This window comes from Lepisosteus oculatus, chromosome 14 (genome assembly GCF_040954835.1).
Source record: "Lepisosteus oculatus isolate fLepOcu1 chromosome 14, fLepOcu1.hap2, whole genome shotgun sequence".
In the NCBI taxonomy this organism is placed as follows: Eukaryota; Metazoa; Chordata; class Actinopteri; order Semionotiformes; family Lepisosteidae; genus Lepisosteus; species Lepisosteus oculatus.
In genome coordinates this window covers 44,006,273-44,030,192 of record NC_090709.1, presented here as the reverse complement: position 1 = coordinate 44,030,192, position 23,920 = coordinate 44,006,273, and the positions used below count along the sequence as shown (strand labels likewise).

General features: G+C 55.3%; 34 non-coding genes across 34 annotated transcripts; 21 read left to right on the top strand and 13 right to left on the bottom strand.

Annotated features, from left to right (window-relative positions):
• Window positions 1–548: 548 nt before the first annotated feature.
• trnad-guc (transfer RNA aspartic acid (anticodon GUC)) lies at window positions 549–620 on the bottom strand. The gene has a single exon. It is a non-coding gene; the product is annotated as a tRNA-Asp (tRNA).
• A 1,024-nt stretch (window positions 621–1,644) lies between these two features.
• On the top strand, window positions 1,645–1,717 carry trnaf-gaa (transfer RNA phenylalanine (anticodon GAA)). Its single transcript has one exon. It is a non-coding gene; the product is annotated as a tRNA-Phe (tRNA).
• A 109-nt stretch (window positions 1,718–1,826) lies between these two features.
• On the top strand, window positions 1,827–1,899 carry trnav-aac (transfer RNA valine (anticodon AAC)). Its single transcript has one exon. It is a non-coding gene; the product is annotated as a tRNA-Val (tRNA).
• Window positions 1,900–2,473: 574 nt separating this feature from the next.
• On the bottom strand, window positions 2,474–2,545 carry trnah-gug (transfer RNA histidin (anticodon GUG)). Its single transcript has one exon. It is a non-coding gene; the product is annotated as a tRNA-His (tRNA).
• Window positions 2,546–3,239: 694 nt separating this feature from the next.
• trnav-cac (transfer RNA valine (anticodon CAC)) lies at window positions 3,240–3,312 on the top strand. Its single transcript has one exon. It is a non-coding gene; the product is annotated as a tRNA-Val (tRNA).
• A 1,233-nt stretch (window positions 3,313–4,545) lies between these two features.
• On the top strand, window positions 4,546–4,618 carry trnaf-gaa (transfer RNA phenylalanine (anticodon GAA)). The gene has a single exon. It is a non-coding gene; the product is annotated as a tRNA-Phe (tRNA).
• Window positions 4,619–4,727: 109 nt separating this feature from the next.
• On the top strand, window positions 4,728–4,800 carry trnav-aac (transfer RNA valine (anticodon AAC)). Its single transcript has one exon. It is a non-coding gene; the product is annotated as a tRNA-Val (tRNA).
• A 526-nt stretch (window positions 4,801–5,326) lies between these two features.
• On the bottom strand, window positions 5,327–5,398 carry trnah-gug (transfer RNA histidin (anticodon GUG)). Its single transcript has one exon. It is a non-coding gene; the product is annotated as a tRNA-His (tRNA).
• A 694-nt stretch (window positions 5,399–6,092) lies between these two features.
• Window positions 6,093–6,165, top strand: trnav-cac (transfer RNA valine (anticodon CAC)). The gene has a single exon. It is a non-coding gene; the product is annotated as a tRNA-Val (tRNA).
• A 621-nt stretch (window positions 6,166–6,786) lies between these two features.
• Window positions 6,787–6,858, bottom strand: trnad-guc (transfer RNA aspartic acid (anticodon GUC)). The gene has a single exon. It is a non-coding gene; the product is annotated as a tRNA-Asp (tRNA).
• Window positions 6,859–7,882: 1,024 nt separating this feature from the next.
• trnaf-gaa (transfer RNA phenylalanine (anticodon GAA)) lies at window positions 7,883–7,955 on the top strand. The gene has a single exon. It is a non-coding gene; the product is annotated as a tRNA-Phe (tRNA).
• Window positions 7,956–8,064: 109 nt separating this feature from the next.
• Window positions 8,065–8,137, top strand: trnav-aac (transfer RNA valine (anticodon AAC)). Its single transcript has one exon. It is a non-coding gene; the product is annotated as a tRNA-Val (tRNA).
• A 1,341-nt stretch (window positions 8,138–9,478) lies between these two features.
• trnav-cac (transfer RNA valine (anticodon CAC)) lies at window positions 9,479–9,551 on the top strand. Its single transcript has one exon. It is a non-coding gene; the product is annotated as a tRNA-Val (tRNA).
• Window positions 9,552–10,160: 609 nt separating this feature from the next.
• trnad-guc (transfer RNA aspartic acid (anticodon GUC)) lies at window positions 10,161–10,232 on the bottom strand. Its single transcript has one exon. It is a non-coding gene; the product is annotated as a tRNA-Asp (tRNA).
• A 1,024-nt stretch (window positions 10,233–11,256) lies between these two features.
• On the top strand, window positions 11,257–11,329 carry trnaf-gaa (transfer RNA phenylalanine (anticodon GAA)). The gene has a single exon. It is a non-coding gene; the product is annotated as a tRNA-Phe (tRNA).
• A 109-nt stretch (window positions 11,330–11,438) lies between these two features.
• On the top strand, window positions 11,439–11,511 carry trnav-aac (transfer RNA valine (anticodon AAC)). The gene has a single exon. It is a non-coding gene; the product is annotated as a tRNA-Val (tRNA).
• Window positions 11,512–12,085: 574 nt separating this feature from the next.
• Window positions 12,086–12,157, bottom strand: trnah-gug (transfer RNA histidin (anticodon GUG)). Its single transcript has one exon. It is a non-coding gene; the product is annotated as a tRNA-His (tRNA).
• Window positions 12,158–12,851: 694 nt separating this feature from the next.
• On the top strand, window positions 12,852–12,924 carry trnav-cac (transfer RNA valine (anticodon CAC)). Its single transcript has one exon. It is a non-coding gene; the product is annotated as a tRNA-Val (tRNA).
• Window positions 12,925–13,545: 621 nt separating this feature from the next.
• trnad-guc (transfer RNA aspartic acid (anticodon GUC)) lies at window positions 13,546–13,617 on the bottom strand. Its single transcript has one exon. It is a non-coding gene; the product is annotated as a tRNA-Asp (tRNA).
• Window positions 13,618–14,641: 1,024 nt separating this feature from the next.
• trnaf-gaa (transfer RNA phenylalanine (anticodon GAA)) lies at window positions 14,642–14,714 on the top strand. Its single transcript has one exon. It is a non-coding gene; the product is annotated as a tRNA-Phe (tRNA).
• Window positions 14,715–14,823: 109 nt separating this feature from the next.
• trnav-aac (transfer RNA valine (anticodon AAC)) lies at window positions 14,824–14,896 on the top strand. Its single transcript has one exon. It is a non-coding gene; the product is annotated as a tRNA-Val (tRNA).
• A 574-nt stretch (window positions 14,897–15,470) lies between these two features.
• trnah-gug (transfer RNA histidin (anticodon GUG)) lies at window positions 15,471–15,542 on the bottom strand. The gene has a single exon. It is a non-coding gene; the product is annotated as a tRNA-His (tRNA).
• A 694-nt stretch (window positions 15,543–16,236) lies between these two features.
• trnav-cac (transfer RNA valine (anticodon CAC)) lies at window positions 16,237–16,309 on the top strand. The gene has a single exon. It is a non-coding gene; the product is annotated as a tRNA-Val (tRNA).
• A 621-nt stretch (window positions 16,310–16,930) lies between these two features.
• Window positions 16,931–17,002, bottom strand: trnad-guc (transfer RNA aspartic acid (anticodon GUC)). The gene has a single exon. It is a non-coding gene; the product is annotated as a tRNA-Asp (tRNA).
• Window positions 17,003–18,026: 1,024 nt separating this feature from the next.
• On the top strand, window positions 18,027–18,099 carry trnaf-gaa (transfer RNA phenylalanine (anticodon GAA)). The gene has a single exon. It is a non-coding gene; the product is annotated as a tRNA-Phe (tRNA).
• A 109-nt stretch (window positions 18,100–18,208) lies between these two features.
• trnav-aac (transfer RNA valine (anticodon AAC)) lies at window positions 18,209–18,281 on the top strand. The gene has a single exon. It is a non-coding gene; the product is annotated as a tRNA-Val (tRNA).
• Window positions 18,282–18,855: 574 nt separating this feature from the next.
• trnah-gug (transfer RNA histidin (anticodon GUG)) lies at window positions 18,856–18,927 on the bottom strand. Its single transcript has one exon. It is a non-coding gene; the product is annotated as a tRNA-His (tRNA).
• Window positions 18,928–19,621: 694 nt separating this feature from the next.
• Window positions 19,622–19,694, top strand: trnav-cac (transfer RNA valine (anticodon CAC)). Its single transcript has one exon. It is a non-coding gene; the product is annotated as a tRNA-Val (tRNA).
• Window positions 19,695–20,315: 621 nt separating this feature from the next.
• On the bottom strand, window positions 20,316–20,387 carry trnad-guc (transfer RNA aspartic acid (anticodon GUC)). Its single transcript has one exon. It is a non-coding gene; the product is annotated as a tRNA-Asp (tRNA).
• A 1,024-nt stretch (window positions 20,388–21,411) lies between these two features.
• Window positions 21,412–21,484, top strand: trnaf-gaa (transfer RNA phenylalanine (anticodon GAA)). Its single transcript has one exon. It is a non-coding gene; the product is annotated as a tRNA-Phe (tRNA).
• A 109-nt stretch (window positions 21,485–21,593) lies between these two features.
• trnav-aac (transfer RNA valine (anticodon AAC)) lies at window positions 21,594–21,666 on the top strand. The gene has a single exon. It is a non-coding gene; the product is annotated as a tRNA-Val (tRNA).
• A 574-nt stretch (window positions 21,667–22,240) lies between these two features.
• On the bottom strand, window positions 22,241–22,312 carry trnah-gug (transfer RNA histidin (anticodon GUG)). Its single transcript has one exon. It is a non-coding gene; the product is annotated as a tRNA-His (tRNA).
• Window positions 22,313–23,006: 694 nt separating this feature from the next.
• On the top strand, window positions 23,007–23,079 carry trnav-cac (transfer RNA valine (anticodon CAC)). Its single transcript has one exon. It is a non-coding gene; the product is annotated as a tRNA-Val (tRNA).
• Window positions 23,080–23,700: 621 nt separating this feature from the next.
• On the bottom strand, window positions 23,701–23,772 carry trnad-guc (transfer RNA aspartic acid (anticodon GUC)). Its single transcript has one exon. It is a non-coding gene; the product is annotated as a tRNA-Asp (tRNA).
• Window positions 23,773–23,920: the final 148 nt, after the last annotated feature.

Sequence of the window (23,920 nt, the reverse complement as noted above, 5' to 3'; positions counted from 1 at the left end):
CCCACCTCTTAGTGTGGCGGGATCTGCACAGTGCATGTCACAGCGCATCCTGCTTTCACTTCAAGGCGCGTCCTGATGCACCCCAGTCTCCCGCGTGACAGGTGGGGACAGGTGACAGGTCCTATACTAACGAGGAAGACATCGCTCTCTCCGACCCCCGGCATCGTGTCCCTGCCCACCGTGCTGGAAGCCGACGCGTGCTGTGATTCCTTTACGGAGCAGAAATGACAACCGAGGAGCCGAGAGATCATTTCAGCATTTCGCGTCTGAACGGAAAACACAAACGACCAACTCGGAATGACTTGCCTTTGACGCTTCTCAAAGCGTTCTTTGTGCATCGAACAGACCCACTCACCTCTTAGTGTGGCGGGATCTGCACAGTGCATGTCGCAGCGCTTCCTGCTTTCACTTCAATGTGCTTCCTGATGTCGAGTCGACTGCCGTGCGGAGGCTCTGAAAGCGAGAGCAATGAAAAGGTGCACGACGCTGTGAAAGAAAACAGAGAAGTGAAAGGCAGTCATTTCTCTAAGGAGGTGAAAGAAAAGCTACTCCCCGTCGGGGAATCGAACCCCGGTCTCCCGCGTGACAGGCGGGGATACTTGCCACTATACTAACGAGGAAGACATCGCTCTCTCCAACCCCCGGCATCGTGTCCCGACCCAGCATGCTGGAAGCCGACGCGTGCTGTGATCCCTTTACGGAGCAGAAATGACAACCGAGGAGCCGAGAGATCATGTCAGCATTTCGCGTCTGAACGGAAAACACAAACGACCAACTCGGAATGACTTGCCTTTGACGCTTTTCAAAGTGTTCTTTGTGCACGACGACTGCGCCGCCTAGCAGATACAAAGGGGTTGTACAACTTTGAACTAGCAAATGGAAGAGGGCTAAGCCCCCTCTCTTTTAGCCCAGGTTCGATCTGTCTCCCAGAATCACCAGGGCGCACACACACACACACCCGTGCCGTTGAAGTGCTCTGCTTCATTTCTAAGTGCAACTCAACATTCACTCCTACCCCGAGTGCAGAAAAGACAGCATCCACAGCAACAACAGCTCAGGTCTCTGCACAGGAGCTAAGCTGCCCTCATCTCCTCTGCTCTGCGGCTCCTGCGGAGTGGAGTCCTGCCTGGAGCCGTGTTTGCAGGCGGCGGCTCCCCGCGCCCTGTCTGGGCGTCGTGTCCAAGAGCTCCTGGGAGGAAGAGCGAGCCCTCCCACTCGGGGGCTTTTCCACGGTCTGTGTGAGGAGGGGCGGGTGTGTCCAGTAGCTTATCGAGCGGAAGCCTGGGGCGGCGGAGAGCTGTGATCGTGCAGACCTTGAGGTGTCACCTCTTTGTCTGCTTTCCCGCCCCCCCTCCGCCCAAGCTCTGCTCCAAAGTAGCCCGGCAACCCCTCACACCTGCACGTGTCACAACCTAAGGTGCGGTCATGAGACACCCATGGGGTGTCGTTCTGTTCTTGCTAATTGTTTCCTGCCCGTCGCAGGCAGGAGTCCATGCGAGGAAGATGCGCTGGACAGAGCTCAGAGGGCGCAGCTGGGTGGCTTTCCTTCTGAGTGACGTTCCTGCAACACTCTCCCGCTACTCTTGGTGCGCTCATGCCACAACACAGGAAGGCTGGAGCAGGTGGCTGTGGGCTTTGCGCACTGCCGAAATAGCTCAGTTGGGAGAGCGTTAGACTGAAGATCTAAAGGTCCCTGGTTCGATCCCGGGTTTCGGCATTTTGTTTCATCGCGCCCTTTGTTCCTCTCTCCAGCGCCACCTGCCTAAAGTGACGCGTCCCTTTCTCAGCCCGAAACGCAAGCGAGACACCAGCAGCAGTCCCTACAGGTTTCCGTAGTGTAGCGGCTATCACGTTCGCCTAACACGCGAAAGGTCCCCGGTTCGAGACCGGGCGGAAACAGCCTCGTTTTGCACGCTCCTGTACTTCACAGAGGTCTTGAGCGACCGGTCATTTGTTCCCAATGTATTTCCGGTGCCTTCGTGCACTCTTGTACCAAACGCACGTTCCTTCTGTACGCGGAGCCGATCATTTGCAATTGGGCTGTGCCGACAGACCAGGTCGAGCTCTGTCGGCTCAAAAGCAGCGCAGGACCTGCAAGAACAACAGAAAGATTAGCATCCAGCGGGGGCCTCTTAGTGAGCCCAAGAGCTCATCAAGAATCGGCTCCAGCAACAGGGCTGGGCGCATTGTTCCATTCTCCGCCCACTCTCGGTGTAAACAAGTCCCTCCTGGTCTCTGCTTGAAATGCACTTTCCTGCGTTTGCTTTGGTGTAACTGGCTTCCCCTGCATGGGCGAATGTGAAGAAGATCCTTAGTAAGTCATTGAAGAAAACCGAGAAGAGGTCGGAGTGGCCTCTGTCGTTCATCAACGATCCAGTCAGGCAGTACTCCTCTGTAAAGCGCCGTTCGTTCACGTCGATTGGCTTTTTTTTGCCTTCATTCGCGCGAGTAGTAAAAGCAGACGCCCCTATTCTGCCGTGACCCGGATTCGAACCGGGGTTGTTGCGGCCACAACGCAAAGTACTGACCACTATACGATCACAGCGAGTTACCGAGACACACGCGGCAGGGCGGAAAGGGCTGTGCTCTCTTCGTGTGACATAATTCGGAAAAGTCCTGACGTTGCATTTCAACTGAGCCCCAGTATACATCGACCCTTCGACACTCTGAGTGACAACTCTCTTGCGTGTTTTCTCATATTTATGTAGTTTGCTTGCTTGATGCCGTGAACAGCATGGTTGTTCGCTGCCATATAGTCTAGCGGTTAGGGTTCCTGGTTTTCACCCAGGCGGTTCGACTCGGTTTTGCCTCCTGCTTTCCAAAAGATCAGCACCGTGTACGAAAGAGCCGCATTAAAACTACTCGAACGTGCAAAACGTGCGAGAAGAGGGGGCGCTTGTTTCCAACCGAAACTTCTCGCGTGTGAGACGAGCTGATCATCGCTGTGGGAGGGTTACTCTGGTAGACAGGGCTGACCTTCGGCAATAGGATTTATAGTCTCCAAGATGATATTTGCACTTTCTGGAGAGGCGATTTTCTCCACTTCAGTAGCCCGATTTCGTCGATTGCGTGGAGAGGGCTGTAGAATGTGGCGCCGCCTTTCCTGCTCCGTCCATGACAGGCGTGCTGGTCTCTGGAGAGAGAGCACGGTCCATCAGCGCACTCCAATAAAGGCACTGGAAGCAGCTAAATCGCATTGGCGAAGCTCAGCGCTGGGCCGCTGGGCACATCTTACCACCGTTTCCGTAGTGTAGTGGTTATCACGTTCGCCTCACACGCGAAAGGTCCCCGGTTCGAAACCGGGCGGAAACAGATATCTTTTGTCGCCAGGCACAAAAGGGGATTGGGGATTCGCCTAGCGCTGTGATCGAACAGACCCACTGGACCCACCTCTTAGTGTGGCGGGATCTGCACAGTGCATGTCACAGCGCATCCTGCTTTCACTTCAAGGCGCGTCCTGATGCACCCCAGTCTCCCGCGTGACAGGTGGGGACAGGTGACAGGTCCTATACTAACGAGGAAGACATCGCTCTCTCCGACCCCCGGCATCGTGTCCCGACCCACCGTGCTGGAAGCCGACGCGTGCTGTGATTCCTTTACGGAGCAGAAATGACAACCGAGGAGCCGAGAGATCATGTCAGCATTTCGCGTCTGAACGGAAAACACAAACGACCAACTCGGAATGACTTGCCTTTGACGCTTTTCAAAGTGTTCTTTGTGCACGACGACTGCGCCGCCTAGCAGATACAAAGGGGTTGTACAACTTTGAACTAGCAAATGGAAGAGGGCTAAGCCCCCTCTCTTTTAGCCCAGGTTCGATCTGTCTCCCAGAATCACCAGGGCGCACACACACACACACCCGTGCCGTTGAAGTGCTCTGCTTCATTTCTAAGTGCAACTCAACATTCACTCCTACCCCGAGTGCAGAAAAGACAGCATCCACAGCAACAACAGCTCAGGTCTCTGAACAGGAGCTAAGCTGCCCTCATCTCCTCTGCTCTGCGGCTCCTGCGGAGTGGAGTCCTGCCTGGAGCCGTGTTTGCAGGCGGCGGCTCCCCGCGCCCTGTCTGGGCGTCGTGTCCAAGAGCTCCTGGGAGGAAGAGCGAGCCCTCCCACTCGGGGGCTTTTCCACGGTCTGTGTGAGGAGGGGCGGGTGTGTCCAGTAGCTTATCGAGCGGAAGCCTGGGGCGGCGGAGAGCTGTGATCGTGCAGACCTTGAGGTGTCACCTCTTTGTCTGCTTTCCCGCCCCCCCTCCGCCCAAGCTCTGCTCCAAAGTAGCCCGGCAACCCCTCACACCTGGACGTGTCACAACCTAAGGTGCGGTCATGAGACACCCATGGCGTGTCGTTCTGTTCTTGCTAATTGTTTCCTGCCCGTCGCAGGCAGGAGTCCATGCGAGGAAGATGCGCTGGACAGAGCTCAGAGGGCGCAGCTGGGTGGCTTTCCTTCTGAGTGACGTTCCTGCAACACTCTCCCGCTACTCTTGGTGCGCTCATGCCACAACACAGGAAGGCTGGAGCAGGTGGCTGTGGGCTTTGCGCACTGCCGAAATAGCTCAGTTGGGAGAGCGTTAGACTGAAGATCTAAAGGTCCCTGGTTCGATCCCGGGTTTCGGCATTTTGTTTCATCGCGCCCTTTGTTCCTCTCTCCAGCGCCACCTGCCTAAAGTGACGCGTCCCTTTCTCAGCCCGAAACGCAAGCGAGACACCAGCAGCAGTCCCTACAGGTTTCCGTAGTGTAGCGGCTATCACGTTCGCCTAACACGCGAAAGGTCCCCGGTTCGAGACCGGGCGGAAACAGCCTCGTTTTGCACGCTCCTGTACTTCACAGAGGTCTTGAGCGACCGGTCATTTGTTCCCAATGTATTTCCGGTGCCTTCGTGCACTCTTGTACCAAACGCACGTTCCTTCTGTACGCGGAGCCGATCATTTGCAATTGGGCTGTGCCGACAGACCAGGTCGAGCTCTGTCGGCTCAAAAGCAGCGCAGGACCTGCAAGAACAACAGAAAGATTAGCATCCAGCGGGGGCCTCTTAGTGAGCCTAAGAGCTCATCAAGAATCGGCTCCAGCAACAGGGCTGGGCGCATTGTTCCATTCTCCGCCCACTCTCGGTGTAAACAAGTCCCTCCTGGTCTCTGCTTGAAATGCACTTTCCTGCGTTTGCTTTGGTGTAACTGGCTTCCCCTGCATGGGCAGTGGAGTGGCCTCTGTCGTTCATCAACGATCCAGTCAGGCAGTACTCCTCTGTAAAGCGCCGTTCGTTCACGTCGATTGGCTTTTTTTTGCCTTCATTCGCGCGAGTAGTAAAAGCAGACGCCCCTATTCTGCCGTGACCCGGATTCGAACCGGGGTTGTTGCGGCCACAACGCAAAGTACTGACCACTATACGATCACAGCGAGTTACCGAGACACACGCGGCAGGGCGGAAAGGGCTGTGCTCTCTTCGTGTGACATAATTCGGAAAAGTCCTGACGTTGCATTTCAACTGAGCCCCAGTATACATCGACCCTTCGACACTCTGAGTGACAACTCTCTTGCGTGTTTTCTCATATTTATGTAGTTTGCTTGCTTGATGCCGTGAACAGCATGGTTGTTCGCTGCCATATAGTCTAGCGGTTAGGGTTCCTGGTTTTCACCCAGGCGGTTCGACTCGGTTTTGCCTCCTGCTTTCCAAAAGATCAGCACCGTGTACGAAAGAGCCGCATTAAAACTACTCGAACGTGCAAAACGTGCGAGAAGAGGGGGCGCTTGTTTCCAACCGAAACTTCTCGCGTGTGAGACGAGCTGATCATCGCTGTGGGAGGGTTACTCTGGTAGACAGGGCTGACCTTCGGCAATAGGATTTATAGTCTCCAAGATGATATTTGCACTTTCTGGAGAGGCGATTTTCTCCACTTCAGTAGCCCGATTTCGTCGATTGCGTGGAGAGGGCTGTAGAATGTGGCGCCGCCTTTCCTGCTCCGTCCATGACAGGCGTGCTGGTCTCTGGAGAGAGAGCACGGTCCATCAGCGCACTCCAATAAAGGCACTGGAAGCAGCTAAATCGCAGTGGCGAAGCTTAGCGCTGGGCCGCTGGGCACGTCTTACCACCGTTTCCGTAGTGTAGTGGTTATCACGTTCGCCTCACACGCGAAAGGTCCCCGGTTCGAAACCGGGCGGAAACAGACATCTTTTGTCGCCAGGCACAAAAGGGGATTGGGGATTCGCCTAGCGCTGTGATCGAACAGACCCACTGGACCCACCTCTTAGTGTGGCGGGATCTGCACAGTGCATGTCACAGCGCATCCTGCTTTCACTTCAAGGAGCGTCCTGATGCACCCCAGTCTCCCGCGTGACAGGTGGGGACAGGTGACAGGTCCTATACTAACGAGGAAGACATCGCTCTCTCCGACCCCCGGCATCGTGTCCCGACCCACCGTGCTGGAAGCCGACGCGTGCTGTGATTCCTTTACGGAGCAGAAATGACAACCGAGGAGCCGAGAGATCATTTCAGCATTTCGCGTCTGAACGGAAAACACAAACGACCAACTCGGAATGACTTGCCTTTGACGCTTCTCAAAGCGTTCTTTGTGCATCGAACAGACCCACTCACCTCTTAGTGTGGCGGGATCTGCACAGTGCATGTCGCAGCGCTTCCTGCTTTCACTTCAATGTGCTTCCTGATGTCGAGTCGACTGCCGTGCGGAGGCTCTGAAAGCGAGAGCAATGAAAAGGTGCACGACGCTGTGAAAGAAAACAGAGAAGTGAAAGGCAGTCATTTCTCTAAGGAGGTGAAAGAAAAGCTACTCCCCGTCGGGGAATCGAACCCCGGTCTCCCGCGTGACAGGCGGGGATACTTGCCACTATACTAACGAGGAAGACATCGCTCTCTCCAACCCCCGGCATCGTGTCCCGACCCAGCATGCTGGAAGCCGACGCGTGCTGTGATCCCTTTACGGAGCAGAAATGACAACCGAGGAGCCGAGAGATCATGTCAGCATTTCGCGTCTGAACGGAAAACACAAACGACCAACTCGGAATGACTTGCCTTTGACGCTTTTCAAAGTGTTCTTTGTGCACGACGACTGCGCCGCCTAGCAGATACAAAGGGGTTGTACAACTTTGAACTAGCAAATGGAAGAGGGCTAAGCCCCCTCTCTTTTAGCCCAGGTTCGATCTGTCTCCCAGAATCACCAGGGCGCACACACACACACACCCGTGCCGTTGAAGTGCTCTGCTTCATTTCTAAGTGCAACTCAACATTCACTCCTACCCCGAGTGCAGAAAAGACAGCATCCACAGCAACAACAGCTCAGGTCTCTGCACAGGAGCTAAGCTGCCCTCATCTCCTCTGCTCTGCGGCTCCTGCGGAGTGGAGTCCTGCCTGGAGCCGTGTTTGCAGGCGGCGGCTCCCCGCGCCCTGTCTGGGCGTCGTGTCCAAGAGCTCCTGGGAGGAAGAGCGAGCCCTCCCACTCGGGGGCTTTTCCACGGTCTGTGTGAGGAGGGGCGGGTGTGTCCAGTAGCTTATCGAGCGGAAGCCTGGGGCGGCGGAGAGCTGTGATCGTGCAGACCTTGAGGTGTCACCTCTTTGTCTGCTTTCCCGCCCCCCCTCCGCCCAAGCTCTGCTCCAAAGTAGCCCGGCAACCCCTCACACCTGGACGTGTCACAACCTAAGGTGCGGTCATGAGACACCCATGGCGTGTCGTTCTGTTCTTGCTAATTGTTTCCTGCCCGTCGCAGGCAGGAGTCCATGCGAGGAAGATGCGCTGGACAGAGCTCAGAGGGCGCAGCTGGGTGGCTTTCCTTCTGAGTGACGTTCCTGCAACACTCTCCCGCTACTCTTGGTGCGCTCATGCCACAACACAGGAAGGCTGGAGCAGGTGGCTGTGGGCTTTGCGCACTGCCGAAATAGCTCAGTTGGGAGAGCGTTAGACTGAAGATCTAAAGGTCCCTGGTTCGATCCCGGGTTTTGGCATTTTGTTTCATCGCGCCCTTTGTTCCTCTCTCCAGCGCCACCTGCCTAAAGTGACGCGTCCCTTTCTCAGCCCGAAACGCAAGCGAGACACCAGCAGCAGTCCCTACAGGTTTCCGTAGTGTAGCGGCTATCACGTTCGCCTAACACGCGAAAGGTCCCCGGTTCGAGACCGGGCGGAAACAGCCTCGTTTTGCACGCTCCTGTACTTCACAGAGGTCTTGAGCGACCGGTCATTTGTTCCCAATGTATTTCCGGTGCCTTCGTGCACTCTTGTACCAAACGCACGTTCCTTCTGTACGCGGAGCCGATCATTTGCAATTGGGCTGTGCCGACAGACCAGGTCGAGCTCTGTCGGCTCAAAAGCAGCGCAGGACCTGCAAGAACAACAGAAAGATTAGCATCCAGCGGGGGCCTCTTAGTGAGCCCAAGAGCTCATCAAGAATCGGCTCCAGCAACAGGGCTGGGCGCATTGTTCCATTCTCCGCCCACTCTCGGTGTAAACAAGTCCCTCCTGGTCTCTGCTTGAAATGCACTTTCCTGCGTTTGCTTTGGTGTAACTGGCTTCCCCTGCATGGGCGAATGTGAAGAAGATCCTTAGTAAGTCATTGAAGAAAACCGAGAAGAGGTCGGAGTGGCCTCTGTCGTTCATCAACGATCCAGTCAGGCAGTACTCCTCTGTAAAGCGCCGTTCGTTCACGTCGATTGGCTTTTTTTTTGCCTTCATTCGCGCGAGTAGTAAAAGCAGACGCCCCTATTCTGCCGTGACCCGGATTCGAACCGGGATTGTTGCGGCCACAACGCAAAGTACTGACCACTATACGATCACAGCGAGTTACCAAGACACACGCGGCAGGGCGGAAAGGGCTGTGCTCTCTTCGTGTGACATAATTCGGAAAAGTCCTGACGTTGCATTTCAACTGAGCCCCAGTATACATCGACCCTTCGACACTCTGAGTGACAACTCTCTTGCGTGTTTTCTCATATTTATGTAGTTTGCTTGCTTGATGCCGTGAACAGCATGGTTGTTCGCTGCCATATAGTCTAGCGGTTAGGGTTCCTGGTTTTCACCCAGGCGGTTCGACTCGGTTTTGCCTCCTGCTTTCCAAAAGATCAGCACCGTGTACGAAAGAGCCGCATTAAAACTACTCGAACGTGCAAAACGTGCGAGAAGAGGGGGCGCTTGTTTCCAACCGAAACTTCTCGCGTGTGAGACGAGCTGATCATCGCTGTGGGAGGGTTACTCTGGTAGACAGGGCTGACCTTCGGCAATAGGATTTATAGTCTCCAAGATGATATTTGCACTTTCTGGAGAGGCGATTTTCTCCACTTCAGTAGCCCGATTTCGTCGATTGCGTGGAGAGGGCTGTAGAATGTGGCGCCGCCTTTCCTGCTCCGTCCATGACAGGCGTGCTGGTCTCTGGAGAGAGAGCACGGTCCATCAGCGCACTCCAATAAAGGCACTGGAAGCAGCTAAATCGCATTGGCGAAGCTCAGCGCTGGGCCGCTGGGCACGTCTTACCACCGTTTCCGTAGTGTAGTGGTTATCACGTTCGCCTCACACGCGAAAGGTCCCCGGTTCGAAACCGGGCGGAAACAGACATCTTTTGTCGCCAGGCACAAAAGGGGATTGGGGATTCGCCTAGCGCTGTGATCGAACAGACCCACTGGACCCACCTCTTAGTGTGGCGGGATCTGCACAGCGCATCCTGCTTTCACTTCAAGGCGCGTCCTGATGCACCCCAGTCTCCCGCGTGACAGGTGGGGACAGGTGACAGGTCCTATACTAACGAGGAAGACATCGCTCTCTCCGACCCCCGGCATCGTGTCCCGACCCACCGTGCTGGAAGCCGACGCGTGCTGTGATTCCTTTACGGAGCAGAAATGACAACCGAGGAGCCGAGAGATCATTTCAGCATTTCGCGTCTGAACGGAAAACACAAACGACCAACTCGGAATGACTTGCCTTTGACGCTTCTCAAAGCGTTCTTTGTGCATCGAACAGACCCACTCACCTCTTAGTGTGGCGGGATCTGCACAGTGCATGTCGCAGCGCTTCCTGCTTTCACTTCAATGTGCTTCCTGATGTCGAGTCGACTGCCGTGCGGAGGCTCTGAAAGCGAGAGCAATGAAAAGGTGCACGACGCTGTGAAAGAAAACAGAGAAGTGAAAGGCAGTCATTTCTCTAAGGAGGTGAAAGAAAAGCTACTCCCCGTCGGGGAATCGAACCCCGGTCTCCCGCGTGACAGGCGGGGATACTTGCCACTATACTAACGAGGAAGACATCGCTCTCTCCAACCCCCGGCATCGTGTCCCGACCCAGCATGCTGGAAGCCGACGCGTGCTGTGATCCCTTTACGGAGCAGAAATGACAACCGAGGAGCCGAGAGATCATGTCAGCATTTCGCGTCTGAACGGAAAACACAAACGACCAACTCGGAATGACTTGCCTTTGACGCTTTTCAAAGTGTTCTTTGTGCACGACGACTGCGCCGCCTAGCAGATACAAAGGGGTTGTACAACTTTGAACTAGCAAATGGAAGAGGGCTAAGCCCCCTCTCTTTTAGCCCAGGTTCGATCTGTCTCCCAGAATCACCAGGGCGCACACACACACACACCCGTGCCGTTGAAGTGCTCTGCTTCATTTCTAAGTGCAACTCAACATTCACTCCTACCCCGAGTGCAGAAAAGACAGCATCCACAGCAACAACAGCTCAGGTCTCTGCACAGGAGCTAAGCTGCCCTCATCTCCTCTGCTCTGCGGCTCCTGCGGAGTGGAGTCCTGCCTGGAGCCGTGTTTGCAGGCGGCGGCTCCCCGCGCCCTGTCTGGGCGTCGTGTCCAAGAGCTCCTGGGAGGAAGAGCGAGCCCTCCCACTCGGGGGCTTTTCCACGGTCTGTGTGAGGAGGGGCGGGTGTGTCCAGTAGCTTATCGAGCGGAAGCCTGGGGCGGCGGAGAGCTGTGATCGTGCAGACCTTGAGGTGTCACCTCTTTGTCTGCTTTCCCGCCCCCCCTCCGCCCAAGCTCTGCTCCAAAGTAGCCCGGCAACCCCTCACACCTGCACGTGTCACAACCTAAGGTGCGGTCATGAGACACCCATGGCGTGTCGTTCTGTTCTTGCTAATTGTTTCCTGCCCGTCGCAGGCAGGAGTCCATGCGAGGAAGATGCGCTGGACAGAGCTCAGAGGGCGCAGCTGGGTGGCTTTCCTTCTGAGTGACGTTCCTGCAACACTCTCCCGCTACTCTTGGTGCGCTCATGCCACAACACAGGAAGGCTGGAGCAGGTGGCTGTGGGCTTTGCGCACTGCCGAAATAGCTCAGTTGGGAGAGCGTTAGACTGAAGATCTAAAGGTCCCTGGTTCGATCCCGGGTTTCGGCATTTTGTTTCATCGCGCCCTTTGTTCCTCTCTCCAGCGCCACCTGCCTAAAGTGACGCGTCCCTTTCTCAGCCCGAAACGCAAGCGAGACACCAGCAGCAGTCCCTACAGGTTTCCGTAGTGTAGCGGCTATCACGTTCGCCTAACACGCGAAAGGTCCCCGGTTCGAGACCGGGCGGAAACAGCCTCGTTTTGCACGCTCCTGTACTTCACAGAGGTCTTGAGCGACCGGTCATTTGTTCCCAATGTATTTCCGGTGCCTTCGTGCACTCTTGTACCAAACGCACGTTCCTTCTGTACGCGGAGCCGATCATTTGCAATTGGGCTGTGCCGACAGACCAGGTCGAGCTCTGTCGGCTCAAAAGCAGCGCAGGACCTGCAAGAACAACAGAAAGATTAGCATCCAGCGGGGGCCTCTTAGTGAGCCCAAGAGCTCATCAAGAATCGGCTCCAGCAACAGGGCTGGGCGCATTGTTCCATTCTCCGCCCACTCTCGGTGTAAACAAGTCCCTCCTGGTCTCTGCTTGAAATGCACTTTCCTGCGTTTGCTTTGGTGTAACTGGCTTCCCCTGCATGGGCGAATGTGAAGAAGATCCTTAGTAAGTCATTGAAGAAAACCGAGAAGAGGTCGGAGTGGCCTCTGTCGTTCATCAACGATCCAGTCAGGCAGTACTCCTCTGTAAAGCGCCGTTCGTTCACGTCGATTGGCTTTTTTTTGCCTTCATTCGCGCGAGTAGTAAAAGCAGACGCCCCTATTCTGCCGTGACCCGGATTCGAACCGGGGTTGTTGCGGCCACAACGCAAAGTACTGACCACTATACGATCACAGCGAGTTACCGAGACACACGCGGCAGGGCGGAAAGGGCTGTGCTCTCTTCGTGTGACATAATTCGGAAAAGTCCTGACGTTGCATTTCAACTGAGCCCCAGTATACATCGACCCTTCGACACTCTGAGTGACAACTCTCTTGCGTGTTTTCTCATATTTATGTAGTTTGCTTGCTTGATGCCGTGAACAGCATGGTTGTTCGCTGCCATATAGTCTAGCGGTTAGGGTTCCTGGTTTTCACCCAGGCGGTTCGACTCGGTTTTGCCTCCTGCTTTCCAAAAGATCAGCACCGTGTACGAAAGAGCCGCATTAAAACTACTCGAACGTGCAAAACGTGCGAGAAGAGGGGGCGCTTGTTTCCAACCGAAACTTCTCGCGTGTGAGACGAGCTGATCATCGCTGTGGGAGGGTTACTCTGGTAGACAGGGCTGACCTTCGGCAATAGGATTTATAGTCTCCAAGATGATATTTGCACTTTCTGGAGAGGCGATTTTCTCCACTTCAGTAGCCCGATTTCGTCGATTGCGTGGAGAGGGCTGTAGAATGTGGCGCCGCCTTTCCTGCTCCGTCCATGACAGGCGTGCTGGTCTCTGGAGAGAGAGCACGGTCCATCAGCGCACTCCAATAAAGGCACTGGAAGCAGCTAAATCGCATTGGCGAAGCTCAGCGCTGGGCCGCTGGGCACGTCTTACCACCGTTTCCGTAGTGTAGTGGTTATCACGTTCGCCTCACACGCGAAAGGTCCCCGGTTCGAAACCGGGCGGAAACAGACATCTTTTGTCGCCAGGCACAAAAGGGGATTGGGGATTCGCCTAGCGCTGTGATCGAACAGACCCACTGGACCCACCTCTTAGTGTGGCGGGATCTGCACAGTGCATGTCACAGCGCATCCTGCTTTCACTTCAAGGCGCGTCCTGATGCACCCCAGTCTCCCGCGTGACAGGTGGGGACAGGTGACAGGTCCTATACTAACGAGGAAGACATCGCTCTCTCCGACCCCCGGCATCGTGTCCCGACCCACCGTGCTGGAAGCCGACGCGTGCTGTGATTCCTTTACGGAGCAGAAATGACAACCGAGGAGCCGAGAGATCATTTCAGCATTTCGCGTCTGAACGGAAAACACAAACGACCAACTCGGAATGACTTGCCTTTGACGCTTCTCAAAGCGTTCTTTGTGCATCGAACAGACCCACTCACCTCTTAGTGTGGCGGGATCTGCACAGTGCATGTCGCAGCGCTTCCTGCTTTCACTTCAATGTGCTTCCTGATGTCGAGTCGACTGCCGTGCGGAGGCTCTGAAAGCGAGAGCAATGAAAAGGTGCACGACGCTGTGAAAGAAAACAGAGAAGTGAAAGGCAGTCATTTCTCTAAGGAGGTGAAAGAAAAGCTACTCCCCGTCGGGGAATCGAACCCCGGTCTCCCGCGTGACAGGCGGGGATACTTGCCACTATACTAACGAGGAAGACATCGCTCTCTCCAACCCCCGGCATCGTGTCCCGACCCAGCATGCTGGAAGCCGACGCGTGCTGTGATCCCTTTACGGAGCAGAAATGACAACCGAGGAGCCGAGAGATCATGTCAGCATTTCGCGTCTGAACGGAAAACACAAACGACCAACTCGGAATGACTTGCCTTTGACGCTTTTCAAAGTGTTCTTTGTGCACGACGACTGCGCCGCCTAGCAGATACAAAGGGGTTGTACAACTTTGAACTAGCAAATGGAAGAGGGCTAAGCCCCCTCTCTTTTAGCCCAGGTTCGATCTGTCTCCCAGAATCACCAGGGCGCACACACACACACACCCGTGCCGTTGAAGTGCTCTGCTTCATTTCTAAGTGCAACTCAACATTCACTCCTACCCCGAGTGCAGAAAAGACAGCATCCACAGCAACAACAGCTCAGGTCTCTGCACAGGAGCTAAGCTGCCCTCATCTCCTCTGCTCTGCGGCTCCTGCGGAGTGGAGTCCTGCCTGGAGCCGTGTTTGCAGGCGGCGGCTCCCCGCGCCCTGTCTGGGCGTCGTGTCCAAGAGCTCCTGGGAGGAAGAGCGAGCCCTCCCACTCGGGGGCTTTTCCACGGTCTGTGTGAGGAGGGGCGGGTGTGTCCAGTAGCTTATCGAGGGGAAGCCTGGGGCGGCGGAGAGCTGTGATCGTGCAGACCTTGAGGTGTCACCTCTTTGTCTGCTTTCCCGCCCCCCCTCCGCCCAAGCTCTGCTCCAAAGTAGCCCGGCAACCCCTCACACCTGCACGTGTCACAACCTAAGGTGCGGTCATGAGACACCCATGGCGTGTCGTTCTGTTCTTGCTAATTGTTTCCTGCCCGTCGCAGGCAGGAGTCCATGCGAGGAAGATGCGCTGGACAGAGCTCAGAGGGCGCAGCTGGGTGGCTTTCCTTCTGAGTGACGTTCCTGCAACACTCTCCCGCTACTCTTGGTGCGCTCATGCCACAACACAGGAAGGCTGGAGCAGGTGGCTGTGGGCTTTGCGCACTGCCGAAATAGCTCAGTTGGGAGAGCGTTAGACTGAAGATCTAAAGGTCCCTGGTTCGATCCCGGGTTTCGGCATTTTGTTTCATCGCGCCCTTTGTTCCTCTCTCCAGCGCCACCTGCCTAAAGTGACGCGTCCCTTTCTCAGCCCGAAACGCAAGCGAGACACCAGCAGCAGTCCCTACAGGTTTCCGTAGTGTAGCGGCTATCACGTTCGCCTAACACGCGAAAGGTCCCCGGTTCGAGACCGGGCGGAAACAGCCTCGTTTTGCACGCTCCTGTACTTCACAGAGGTCTTGAGCGACCGGTCATTTGTTCCCAATGTATTTCCGGTGCCTTCGTGCACTCTTGTACCAAACGCACGTTCCTTCTGTACGCGGAGCCGATCATTTGCAATTGGGCTGTGCCGACAGACCAGGTCGAGCTCTGTCGGCTCAAAAGCAGCGCAGGACCTGCAAGAACAACAGAAAGATTAGCATCCAGCGGGGGCCTCTTAGTGAGCCCAAGAGCTCATCAAGAATCGGCTCCAGCAACAGGGCTGGGCGCATTGTTCCATTCTCCGCCCACTCTCGGTGTAAACAAGTCCCTCCTGGTCTCTGCTTGAAATGCACTTTCCTGCGTTTGCTTTGGTGTAACTGGCTTCCCCTGCATGGGCGAATGTGAAGAAGATCCTTAGTAAGTCATTGAAGAAAACCGAGAAGAGGTCGGAGTGGCCTCTGTCGTTCATCAACGATCCAGTCAGGCAGTACTCCTCTGTAAAGCGCCGTTCGTTCACGTCGATTGGCTTTTTTTTGCCTTCATTCGCGCGAGTAGTAAAAGCAGACGCCCCTATTCTGCCGTGACCCGGATTCGAACCGGGGTTGTTGCGGCCACAACGCAAAGTACTGACCACTATACGATCACAGCGAGTTACCGAGACACACGCGGCAGGGCGGAAAGGGCTGTGCTCTCTTCGTGTGACATAATTCGGAAAAGTCCTGACGTTGCATTTCAACTGAGCCCCAGTATACATCGACCCTTCGACACTCTGAGTGACAACTCTCTTGCGTGTTTTCTCATATTTATGTAGTTTGCTTGCTTGATGCCGTGAACAGCATGGTTGTTCGCTGCCATATAGTCTAGCGGTTAGGGTTCCTGGTTTTCACCCAGGCGGTTCGACTCGGTTTTGCCTCCTGCTTTCCAAAAGATCAGCACCGTGTACGAAAGAGCCGCATTAAAACTACTCGAACGTGCAAAACGTGCGAGAAGAGGGGGCGCTTGTTTCCAACCGAAACTTCTCGCGTGTGAGACGAGCTGATCATCGCTGTGGGAGGGTTACTCTGGTAGACAGGGCTGACCTTCGGCAATAGGATTTATAGTCTCCAAGATTATATTTGCACTTTCTGGAGAGGCGATTTTCTCCACTTCAGTAGCCCGATTTCGTCGATTGCGTGGAGAGGGCTGTAGAATGTGGCGCCGCCTTTCCTGCTCCGTCCATGACAGGCGTGCTGGTCTCTGGAGAGAGAGCACGGTCCATCAGCGCACTCCAATAAAGGCACTGGAAGCAGCTAAATCGCATTGGCGAAGCTCAGCGCTGGGCCGCTGGGCACGTCTTACCACCGTTTCCGTAGTGTAGTGGTTATCACGTTCGCCTCACACGCGAAAGGTCCCCGGTTCGAAACCGGGCGGAAACAGACATCTTTTGTCGCCAGGCACAAAAGGGGATTGGGGATTCGCCTAGCGCTGTGATCGAACAGACCCACTGGACCCACCTCTTAGTGTGGCGGGATCTGCACAGTGCATGTCACAGCGCATCCTGCTTTCACTTCAAGGCGCGTCCTGATGCACCCCAGTCTCCCGCGTGACAGGTGGGGACAGGTGACAGGTCCTATACTAACGAGGAAGACATCGCTCTCTCCGACCCCCGGCATCGTGTCCCGACCCACCGTGCTGGAAGCCGACGCGTGCTGTGATTCCTTTACGGAGCAGAAATGACAACCGAGGAGCCGAGAGATCATTTCAGCATTTCGCGTCTGAACGGAAAACACAAACGACCAACTCGGAATGACTTGCCTTTGACGCTTCTCAAAGCGTTCTTTGTGCATCGAACAGACCCACTCACCTCTTAGTGTGGCGGGATCTGCACAGTGCATGTCGCAGCGCTTCCTGCTTTCACTTCAATGTGCTTCCTGATGTCGAGTCGACTGCCGTGCGGAGGCTCTGAAAGCGAGAGCAATGAAAAGGTGCACGACGCTGTGAAAGAAAACAGAGAAGTGAAAGGCAGTCATTTCTCTAAGGAGGTGAAAGAAAAGCTACTCCCCGTCGGGGAATCGAACCCCGGTCTCCCGCGTGACAGGCGGGGATACTTGCCACTATACTAACGAGGAAGACATCGCTCTCTCCAACCCCCGGCATCGTGTCCCGACCCAGCATGCTGGAAGCCGACGCGTGCTGTGATCCCTTTACGGAGCAGAAATGACAACCGAGGAGCCGAGAGATCATGTCAGCATTTCGCGTCTGAACGGAAAACACAAACGACCAACTCGGAATGACTTGCCTTTGACGCTTTTCAAAGTGTTCTTTGTGCACGACGACTGCGCCGCCTAGCAGATACAAAGGGGTTGTACAACTTTGAACTAGCAAATGGAAGAGGGCTAAGCCCCCTCTCTTTTAGCCCAGGTTCGATCTGTCTCCCAGAATCACCAGGGCGCACACACACACACACCCGTGCCGTTGAAGTGCTCTGCTTCATTTCTAAGTGCAACTCAACATTCACTCCTACCCCGAGTGCAGAAAAGACAGCATCCACAGCAACAACAGCTCAGGTCTCTGCACAGGAGCTAAGCTGCCCTCATCTCCTCTGCTCTGCGGCTCCTGCGGAGTGGAGTCCTGCCTGGAGCCGTGTTTGCAGGCGGCGGCTCCCCGTGCCCTGTCTGGGCGTCGTGTCCAAGAGCTCCTGGGAGGAAGAGCGAGCCCTCCCACTCGGGGGCTTTTCCACGGTCTGTGTGAGGAGGGGCGGGTGTGTCCAGTAGCTTATCGAGCGGAAGCCTGGGGCGGCGGAGAGCTGTGATCGTGCAGACCTTGAGGTGTCACCTCTTTGTCTGCTTTCCCGCCCCCCCTCCGCCCAAGCTCTGCTCCAAAGTAGCCCGGCAACCCCTCACACCTGCACGTGTCACAACCTAAGGTGCGGTCATGAGACACCCATGGCGTGTCGTTCTGTTCTTGCTAATTGTTTCCTGCCCGTCGCAGGCAGGAGTCCATGCGAGGAAGATGCGCTGGACAGAGCTCAGAGGGCGCAGCTGGGTGGCTTTCCTTCTGAGTGACGTTCCTGCAACACTCTCCCGCTACTCTTGGTGCGCTCATGCCACAACACAGGAAGGCTGGAGCAGGTGGCTGTGGGCTTTGCGCACTGCCGAAATAGCTCAGTTGGGAGAGCGTTAGACTGAAGATCTAAAGGTCCCTGGTTCGATCCCGGGTTTCGGCATTTTGTTTCATCGCGCCCTTTGTTCCTCTCTCCAGCGCCACCTGCCTAAAGTGACGCGTCCCTTTCTCAGCCCGAAACGCAAGCGAGACACCAGCAGCAGTCCCTACAGGTTTCCGTAGTGTAGCGGCTATCACGTTCGCCTAACACGCGAAAGGTCCCCGGTTCGAGACCGGGCGGAAACAGCCTCGTTTTGCACGCTCCTGTACTTCACAGAGGTCTTGAGCGACCGGTCATTTGTTCCCAATGTATTTCCGGTGCCTTCGTGCACTCTTGTACCAAACGCACGTTCCTTCTGTACGCGGAGCCGATCATTTGCAATTGGGCTGTGCCGACAGACCAGGTCGAGCTCTGTCGGCTCAAAAGCAGCGCAGGACCTGCAAGAACAACAGAAAGATTAGCATCCAGCGGGGGCCTCTTAGTGAGCCCAAGAGCTCATCAAGAATCGGCTCCAGCAACAGGGCTGGGCGCATTGTTCCATTCTCCGCCCACTCTCGGTGTAAACAAGTCCCTCCTGGTCTCTGCTTGAAATGCACTTTCCTGCGTTTGCTTTGGTGTAACTGGCTTCCCCTGCATGGGCGAATGTGAAGAAGATCCTTAGTAAGTCATTGAAGAAAACCGAGAAGAGGTCGGAGTGGCCTCTGTCGTTCATCAACGATCCAGTCAGGCAGTACTCCTCTGTAAAGCGCCGTTCGTTCACGTCGATTGGCTTTTTTTTGCCTTCATTCGCGCGAGTAGTAAAAGCAGACGCCCCTATTCTGCCGTGACCCGGATTCGAACCGGGGTTGTTGCGGCCACAACGCAAAGTACTGACCACTATACGATCACAGCGAGTTACCGAGACACACGCGGCAGGGCGGAAAGGGCTGTGCTCTCTTCGTGTGACATAATTCGGAAAAGTCCTGACGTTGCATTTCAACTGAGCCCCAGTATACATCGACCCTTCGACACTCTGAGTGACAACTCTCTTGCGTGTTTTCTCATATTTATGTAGTTTGCTTGCTTGATGCCGTGAACAGCATGGTTGTTCGCTGCCATATAGTCTAGCGGTTAGGGTTCCTGGTTTTCACCCAGGCGGTTCGACTCGGTTTTGCCTCCTGCTTTCCAAAAGATCAGCACCGTGTACGAAAGAGCCGCATTAAAACTACTCGAACGTGCAAAACGTGCGAGAAGAGGGGGCGCTTGTTTCCAACCGAAACTTCTCGCGTGTGAGACGAGCTGATCATCGCTGTGGGAGGGTTACTCTGGTAGACAGGGCTGACCTTCGGCAATAGGATTTATAGTCTCCAAGATGATATTTGCACTTTCTGGAGAGGCGATTTTCTCCACTTCAGTAGCCCGATTTCGTCGATTGCGTGGAGAGGGCTGTAGAATGTGGCGCCGCCTTTCCTGCTCCGTCCATGACAGGCGTGCTGGTCTCTGGAGAGAGAGCACGGTCCATCAGCGCACTCCAATAAAGGCACTGGAAGCAGCTAAATCGCATTGGCGAAGCTCAGCGCTGGGCCGCTGGGCACGTCTTACCACCGTTTCCGTAGTGTAGTGGTTATCACGTTCGCCTCACACGCGAAAGGTCCCCGGTTCGAAACCGGGCGGAAACAGACATCTTTTGTCGCCAGGCACAAAAGGGGATTGGGGATTCGCCTAGCGCTGTGATCGAACAGACCCACTGGACCCACCTCTTAGTGTGGCGGGATCTGCACAGTGCATGTCACAGCGCATCCTGCTTTCACTTCAAGGCGCGTCCTGATGCACCCCAGTCTCCCGCGTGACAGGTGGGGACAGGTGACAGGTCCTATACTAACGAGGAAGACATCGCTCTCTCCGACCCCCGGCATCGTGTCCCGACCCACCGTGCTGGAAGCCGACGCGTGCTGTGATTCCTTTACGGAGCAGAAATGACAACCGAGGAGCCGAGAGATCATTTCAGCATTTCGCGTCTGAACGGAAAACACAAACGACCAACTCGGAATGACTTGCCTTTGACGCTTCTCAAAGCGTTCTTTGTGCATCGAACAGACCCACTCACCTCTTAGTGTGGCGGGATCTGCACAGTGCATGTCGCAGCGCTTCCTGCTTTCACTTCAATGTGCTTCCTGATGTCGAGTCGACTGCCGTGCGGAGGCTCTGAAAGCGAGAGCAATGAAAAGGTGCACGACGCTGTGAAAGAAAACAGAGAAGTGAAAGGCAGTCATTTCTCTAAGGAGGTGAAAGAAAAGCTACTCCCCGTCGGGGAATCGAACCCCGGTCTCCCGCGTGACAGGCGGGGATACTTGCCACTATACTAACGAGGAAGACATCGCTCTCTCCAACCCCCGGCATCGTGTCCCGACCCAGCATGCTGGAAGCCGACGCGTGCTGTGATCCCTTTACGGAGCAGAAATGACAACCGAGGAGCCGAGAGATCATGTCAGCATTTCGCGTCTGAACGGAAAACACAAACGACCAACTCGGAATGACTTGCCTTTGACGCTTTTCAAAGTGTTCTTTGTGCACGACGACTGCGCCGCCTAGCAGATACAAAGGGGTTGTACAACTTTGAACTAGCAAATGGAAGAGGGCTAAGCCCCCTCTCTTTTAGCCCAGGTTCGATCTGTCTCCCAGAATCACCAGGGCGCACACACACACACACCCGTGCCGTTGAAGTGCTCTGCTTCATTTCTAAGTGCAACTCAACATTCACTCCTACCCCGAGTGCAGAAAAGACAGCATCCACAGCAACAACAGCTCAGGTCTCTGCACAGGAGCTAAGCTGCCCTCATCTCCTCTGCTCTGCGGCTCCTGCGGAGTGGAGTCCTGCCTGGAGCCGTGTTTGCAGGCGGCGGCTCCCCGCGCCCTGTCTGGGCGTCGTGTCCAAGAGCTCCTGGGAGGAAGAGCGAGCCCTCCCACTCGGGGGCTTTTCCACGGTCTGTGTGAGGAGGGGCGGGTGTGTCCAGTAGCTTATCGAGCGGAAGCCTGGGGCGGCGGAGAGCTGTGATCGTGCAGACCTTGAGGTGTCACCTCTTTGTCTGCTTTCCCGCCCCCCCTCCGCCCAAGCTCTGCTCCAAAGTAGCCCGGCAACCCCTCACACCTGCAGGTGTCACAACCTAAGGTGCGGTCATGAGACACCCATGGCGTGTCGTTCTGTTCTTGCTAATTGTTTCCTGCCCGTCGCAGGCAGGAGTCCATGCGAGGAAGATGCGCTGGACAGAGCTCAGAGGGCGCAGCTGGGTGGCTTTCCTTCTGAGTGACGTTCCTGCAACACTCTCCCGCTACTCTTGGTGCGCTCATGCCACAACACAGGAAGGCTGGAGCAGGTGGCTGTGGGCTTTGCGCACTGCCGAAATAGCTCAGTTGGGAGAGCGTTAGACTGAAGATCTAAAGGTCCCTGGTTCGATCCCGGGTTTTGGCATTTTGTTTCATCGCGCCCTTTGATCCTCTCTCCAGCGCCACCTGCCTAAAGTGACGCGTCCCTTTCTCAGCCCGAAACGCAAGCGAGACACCAGCAGCAGTCCCTACAGGTTTCCGTAGTGTAGCGGCTATCACGTTCGCCTAACACGCGAAAGGTCCCCGGTTCGAGACCGGGCGGAAACAGCCTCGTTTTGCACGCTCCTGTACTTCACAGAGGTCTTGAGCGACCGGTCATTTGTTCCCAATGTATTTCCGGTGCCTTCGTGCACTCTTGTACCAAACGCACGTTCCTTCTGTACGCGGAGCCGATCATTTGCAATTGGGCTGTGCCGACAGACCAGGTCGAGCTCTGTCGGCTCAAAAGCAGCGCAGGACCTGCAAGAACAACAGAAAGATTAGCATCCAGCGGGGGCCTCTTAGTGAGCCCAAGAGCTCATCAAGAATCGGCTCCAGCAACAGGGCTGGGCGCATTGTTCCATTCTCCGCCCACTCTCGGTGTAAACAAGTCCCTCCTGGTCTCTGCTTGAAATGCACTTTCCTGCGTTTGCTTTGGTGTAACTGGCTTCCCCTGCATGGGCGAATGTGAAGAAGATCCTTAGTAAGTCATTGAAGAAAACCGAGAAGAGGTCGGAGTGGCCTCTGTCGTTCATCAACGATCCAGTCAGGCAGTACTCCTCTGTAAAGCGCCGTTCGTTCACGTCGATTGGCTTTTTTTTGCCTTCATTCGCGCGAGTAGTAAAAGCAGACGCCCCTATTCTGCCGTGACCCGGATTCGAACCGGGGTTGTTGCGGCCACAACGCAAAGTACTGACCACTATACGATCACAGCGAGTTACCGAGACACACGCGGCAGGGCGGAAAGGGCTGTGCTCTCTTCGTGTGACATAATTCGGAAAAGTCCTGACGTTGCATTTCAACTGAGCCCCAGTATACATCGACCCTTCGACACTCTGAGTGACAACTCTCTTGCGTGTTTTCTCATATTTATGTAGTTTGCTTGCTTGATGCCGTGAACAGCATGGTTGTTCGCTGCCATATAGTCTAGCGGTTAGGGTTCCTGGTTTTCACCCAGGCGGTTCGACTCGGTTTTGCCTCCTGCTTTCCAAAAGATCAGCACCGTGTACGAAAGAGCCGCATTAAAACTACTCGAACGTGCAAAACGTGCGAGAAGAGGGGGCGCTTGTTTCCAACCGAAACTTCTCGCGTGTGAGACGAGCTGATCATCGCTGTGGGAGGGTTACTCTGGTAGACAGGGCTGACCTTCGGCAATAGGATTTATAGTCTCCAAGATGATATTTGCACTTTCTGGAGAGGCGATTTTCTCCACTTCAGTAGCCCGATTTCGTCGATTGCGTGGAGAGGGCTGTAGAATGTGGCGCCGCCTTTCCTGCTCCGTCCATGACAGGCGTGCTGGTCTCTGGAGAGAGAGCACGGTCCATCAGCGCACTCCAATAAAGGCACTGGAAGCAGCTAAATCGCATTGGCGAAGCTCAGCGCTGGGCCGCTGGGCACGTCTTACCACCGTTTCCGTAGTGTAGTGGTTATCACGTTCGCCTCACACGCGAAAGGTCCCCGGTTCGAAACCGGGCGGAAACAGACATCTTTTGTCGCCAGGCACAAAAGGGGATTGGGGATTCGCCTAGCGCTGTGATCGAACAGACCCACTGGACCCACCTCTTAGTGTGGCGGGATCTGCACAGTGCATGTCACAGCGCATCCTGCTTTCACTTCAAGGCGCGTCCTGATGCACCCCAGTCTCCCGCGTGACAGGTGGGGACAGGTGACAGGTCCTATACTAACGAGGAAGACATCGCTCTCTCCGACCCCCGGCATCGTGTCCCGACCCACCGTGCTGGAAGCCGACGCGTGCTGTGATTCCTTTACGGAGCAGAAATGACAACCGAGGAGCCGAGAGATCATTTCAGCATTTCGCGTCTGAACGGAAAACACAAACGACCAACTCGGAATGACTTGCCTTTGACGCTTCTCAAAGCGTTCTTTGTGCATCGAACAGACCCACTCACCTCTTAGTGTGGCGGGATCTGCACAGTGCATGTCGCAGCGCTTCCTGCTTTCACTTCAATGTGCTTCCTGATGTCGAGTCGACTGCCGTGCGGAGGCTCTGAAAGCGAGAGCAATGAAAAGGTGCACGACGCTGTGAAAGAAAACAGAGAAGTGAAAGGCAGTCATTTCTCTAAGGAGGTGAAAGAAAAGCTACTCCCCGTCGGGGAATCGAACCCCGGTCTCCCGCGTGACAGGCGGGGATACTTGCCACTATACTAACGAGGAAGACATCGCTCTCTCCAACCCCCGGCATCGTGTCCCGACCCAGCATGCTGGAAGCCGACGCGTGCTGTGATCCCTTTACGGAGCAGAAATGACAACCGAGGAGCCGAGAGATCATGTCAGCATTTCGCGTCTGAACGGAAAACACAAA